Source organism: Bacillus rossius, chromosome 8, assembly GCF_032445375.1.
Source record: "Bacillus rossius redtenbacheri isolate Brsri chromosome 8, Brsri_v3, whole genome shotgun sequence".
NCBI lineage: Eukaryota > Metazoa > Arthropoda > Insecta > Phasmatodea > Bacillidae > Bacillus > Bacillus rossius.
The window spans coordinates 6,572,122-6,577,607 of NC_086336.1; positions in this window are offsets into that span (position 1 = coordinate 6,572,122).

The window sequence follows — 5,486 nt, forward strand, 5'->3', positions numbered from 1 at the left end:
GACAGTTGCTTTGAAACATTTAAAAAAGCAAACAAAAAAGAAAAAAAACATAAATAATTTGGGCCTTAAACAAGTATGAGTTGCGTAAAACTTTGTTCTATAACTTTGTGTGTTGACTCCATATAAATACACTATTGTCTTTTTTGTTGGTTGCTTTTCATAATTCATATTTAGATACCAGTATTTTGAAAGATTAGAATAAGTTTTATCATATGGTAGTTGACTGCACGATTTGTGTAAATACTTTTTTTTATTTGCTTTAGCGCTTTGGTGTAACTCGTTAAATTATCCGAATTCAAAATGGTAACTAAATAAGATGTTTTTCCGTGAATTAAAAATATATTTGAAAAAGCATTTAAGGGACACTCTATAAGCCAACATTTTTCGTACAGCCTCTTAAGCTTACTTATCCTAAGTGACATACTTTAGGTTTCATTGAACATGTATACATATACATATCAGTTGCAAATAACAGTTACTCTCCTTTCGTGAAAAAGCAATTCGATGAATGCTTCATAAAAATACAACAGACCTTTATAGTAAATGTTTTGAATCATATTGATGATTGTATGTAGGACTATACCTTCCTACTATTGCCAGGGCAAACTTTCCAATACATGCACTGACAAATATGTTCCTGTGACTATACGCAAGTGTTAAGTTGTACAAATAACCACGACGGAGCACATTACCATGACATACCGGTGACTAAGAGCTGCTAAAAAAGATAATAATAAATAACGGCCACGCAAAAAAAAAAAAAACCTTCCCAGCTCCAAAACTCGCGTTTTATATTTTTTTGTTGGTTCTGTTTGCTAAAATCACAGATCCCGGGTCATTTTCGCAAACAATTTTTCACGAGTCTTAACTCTGGCCCCGGCGTTACTCTGACACTCTTTGTCATTTCATTCTTTCCTTTTCCCTCCTTGCTCATCATTCTCTTCTCCTTTGTGTCGCATTAATTCATCTTTTTTCCCCTTCTCTCTTTTCGTTTCGTTCCCTCCAGGGACCTTTGTATGTGACGACACATTAAACAGCAAACAAACTTAGCCCGTTGTATTTTATCTTTCGTTGGCGAAAATAATTATTTCTCTGAAAATAAAAGGCGCGAGAGATAAACTAAATGCGACGACACATTAAGAAGATACAAAACAAAACCTGTTTTGGTTGTCTTCACGATTTTGCACATTTCGTATTTTATAAAATCGTTGTCATGGGTTACATGTAGCTACGACATAAATTGAATCATACTTAATTCAGCAAAGTATGTTAACAGAAATATATGTATTTAACTTGGGATGTTTCATACCTTTCAGATTTATAATGTAAATCTACAATTTCAAACGACACCGAAATATTGTATTAAATTAAAGAAAACATTATTTTTAATAAATTTTAAATTTCACTGATAGAATTTATTTGAACTTTATAACAATAATATGTGACATTTATATAAATTGAAGTTTATTTTTCCAAAAAGTTTCCACGTATACAAGAAATATGACATAATTAAGTTGGTATTAAAGTACAGACTAAGTTATACAGGTTAAGTACCTATATGTCAGTAATTAGTCATGTCTCTAACCCACTTCAAAATGACTGTAATACGTGTAACTAAGCTTATTAACTTACCAAACTGAAGTTTTTCAAGGATTATCCCCGGCGGCTATATTGTATCCGCCATTTTGTGTTTTTGCCATTTTGTTTTTCCGGCAGCTAAGTTTCTAGAACATTCCGCCATTTTGAAAATTGTCCGCCATAGTAAAATTTTGTAATTTTTAATTAAGAAAATTGAAATAATTAAAATTTATAAAATCTTTAAATAAATAAAATTTAAATAAAAAACTATTTATAAGTTCCTCGATCCGAATCCGGCGAGATCAATCGATTAAAAAAGGGGATTGAGCCTCCCTCCACGGAAGCCACCGACAGTCTGACCTCCCACCACTATTTCCAAGGCAAATATTACGTCACTCGGAATGACGTCATGGCGGCCATATTGTTTTCGATGGCTGGAAACTGGAGGCTGGAGGCTACCAACAACTCCAACTCCAACTCTATTCCCCTTTCCAGACGAGGTCGTTTGGTTGATTCTTCTACAATGTAAGTTGCCTGGTTGACTCTCAACTAGTTGGATGCCGTGTGGAGAATCTTTCTGGGCTGACGTCACACCAGGAAACTTGTGGAACCAACTTCCTTTCCCAACGGGAGGTCAGCATGATGCTGGAACCCGAGGAAGCAGACCCACTTCTTGTGCCTGCTCTCCCGTGAGAAGAGAAGCAAAACAAAAGCCATGTTCGGCAGACACCACGCTGTTAAAATCGGCATAGCCTTTTCGAGCCACTTCCCTCCGAGGTCCACTCCTTTTGACTTCATAGCCGGGTCCTCACGCCTCATGTCCCATGTCGCGGGACTGCTGTAGACTGCTCCGCACTGGAACAGACCGGTGGGACGCACTCCGCTACGTCCTCGGCGACTCAACTAGCGACTGGTGCTGAGCAGTGTCTTGTGTCGAGTCTGCTGGTGAGCGGCCCGGGTGCCAGAGCGGTCGAGTTGACTGCGGGGCGAGGGGTTGGGGAGGTTCCCAGGCATGTGCTACGACACTACACTTCTTCTGGCATCAACCAGTCGCCTCGTCTGGAAGGGGCCTAACTCGCCGGGAAGCCTTCATTTCACAGACGAGAGAGCCACACCCGAAGTTCCCCGAAGTTCATGTTCGCTTTTTTTTTTCCGTACCACAACAGGGATGTAGCTTACTCATGCGTCATACGCCGTTTTATCTCATTGTATAAACCGGTGTGGCATTAAATTTTTCGGTCGATTAGGATAGGTTAGCTACATTATAAATACTTAAAAACACTGTGGATGGTTGGTTATATTAGGTAAGTAAAGCTACATTAAAAATACTGTAAAATCATTTAATGGTTGCATAGCAAATAACTTTTTAATATGTAGCTATCCAGCGCTAGGAACCCGTTTACATGATTTCACAGTACCTATCTTAAATGTAGCTATCCTAACCAAATCAACCGTCCACAATGTTATAAAAGTGTTTATAATGTAGCTAACCTAACCTAATTGACTTTTAGTTATCATGAGTTGTCCAAAATAAACATTCACGGACACACGGCAAACGAAATATATGGCGTCGTACAAATAAATACCGTTGCCTTGTTTATGGTCTTTCCTTTTATCAACACCGTCATATTTATTTCCAATGAACAAAAAAAAACCTAAGATGCACGATCGGGCGTTTGGCTCTCTCGTCTGTGGAAAGAAGGCTTCCCTAACTCGCCACCAGCCTCTCAGCTGCACTGTCTCAGCCTGGCCCGGACATCGCAGCTCTCGGCCCGGTCCGCTAGCAGGGACATGGCCAATAGGACAAGCCAAGGCAGATTAAGAAACTTAAAAGCAACTCGGGTACATAAGATTACACATATATTATTGCGGAAGGATTTTAGTATGCTAAAATAATGTATTTCCTTCCCATTAAATCCCGCCACGCCTCATACACAACAGCTGCAGGAATCATGTTTCCAAGTAGTTCTAAATTAATGCAGTTAGCATACACGTGTTTGTTCATACACACATGACATGTGTGTGTTTCATGTTTTTAATACCATATATATCAAGAGAGAGTGAGAGACAGAGAGGACATGTTAAAATGAAATCATCAAACAATTGACTTAGGATCCAAGAAATAAAACAAAATAAAATAAAACAAAACATAAAATGTGCAGTTTTCTTTTTCTTCTCTTAGGAAAAATAATTACATTTAAGTTATATATGTAGACGTTGCAGATCTGAAGGTCTACTAGTATCCGAGATCCAAAACGTGGCAGTTAATTTTATTTGGAATTCAATTTTAAAGAAAAATTGACTGAACGTATATAATGATTGTACTGGACCTCCTCCTTGAGGAAATCCTGGCTACGGCACTGCCGCCAGGGTGTCGTAAGCTCCTCTGGGAAGCCCGCCGATGTATGAGAACCTGCCGATCACGTGACGTCGCGGGCCCTTCTGTATGCCTGTAGGCGGCGCACGCGAGCCAATGACTCCCTAGCCGCGTGCCACAGGTCAGACGCGCCTCTCCTAGCGCCCCTCAGATGCTTGTCTCTCATGCACACCAACACGACACTACATCACGCCAGTTAGCCGATCTGACTGGTGGGGAGCTTCACTCCCCCCGCCGAATTAGGTACACGTAACTTTTATAGCATTACACAACCTACCAGCGCACGCACAGGCCCGTGTGCCAAACTTATCCCACAAGACACGCACCCCCGCCGTCGATTCAAATGATTCTTCACCAGTGTGGGGTGCACCTGAATTACAATGCACTTAGCGAGTTATAGAAACTTCGGTTTCTGGCCTCGCCCACGCTTACTGCCCCGGATGGCAATATGATGAATCGGCCCCTCAGATGGTTGGAGGCGGCGCTGGTGGTAATTTCCACCAGGCCTACCGTGCTCTGGCAGACGGGCAAATATATTGCCTAGTCGACAGCTGCAAAACATCTGGGCAATCAGTTAGTACAAAGTGATGCCCCTGATACAATCAAAACAAGTACAAAGTTTTTTTTTTTTTTTTGCAATTCAGTTCATGAAATTGTGGACATTTTTTAACAGAATTCAGTTCAGCTGGCGTATCATTTCGCGATGATCTTCTAGCACAATTTGTAAATGGGTAATTAAAACGTTAATAGTTTTACTCATTCGAAGAAAAGAAAAAAAAACATCTGAAGGCTGACGCGTAGTTTTCAACTTCCCCGAGCTCAGATGTAGATACCTTGCTGCGAGATAAGGAGGTACATCAGTCTCACCTTTTTTTTTTTCTTCTCTTCTGGTCGCGAGCGTCCTTCCCTGATGCTTGGAGGGTTGGTTAATTACACGAATGCAATTTATTTATTTGTTTGTTTTATTTTTTTCCTGCGGTGTTCCTCGCTGGTGTTTCGGGAGGGCAGGCGTCCATCCGAGGCGTCTCGGCGCGGACTAACGACGCCTCCTGATGAGGAAAGTTTGTCCCTGGGTGAGCAGGCGGCATCGTCGAGGGGTGAAGCAAGATGCGATAGGAAAGTTCGTCCTGCGGGGTGGGGAAAAAAAAAATTATCCGCCATGTGTTTAATTGAGGAAGTGTGTGAGGGAGGATTTTTTTTTTTTCTGTAGCACCGCGGAGTACTAACTCTTGGACTTCTCTGGGTGCAAGCGTAGCTATTAGGGTGGCATATTACTTTGGATGGTTCTTGCAACGGGAAATATTTATTTAATAAAATATTTTGAAAGTACACCACTGATGGTTTGTGCTGGATATCATTGAAAAACCTATACATTGGAAAACAAATAATAAGTGCATATACGCATGGAGGATAAGCCAATACCAGCTGGATATCAATTGTTTCATTGGTAGTAGACTGCCTACTTGATTCAATGTAGTATTGGACTTTTCTGGAATACATATATTTTATTACTTTGGCTTATTTAGTATTG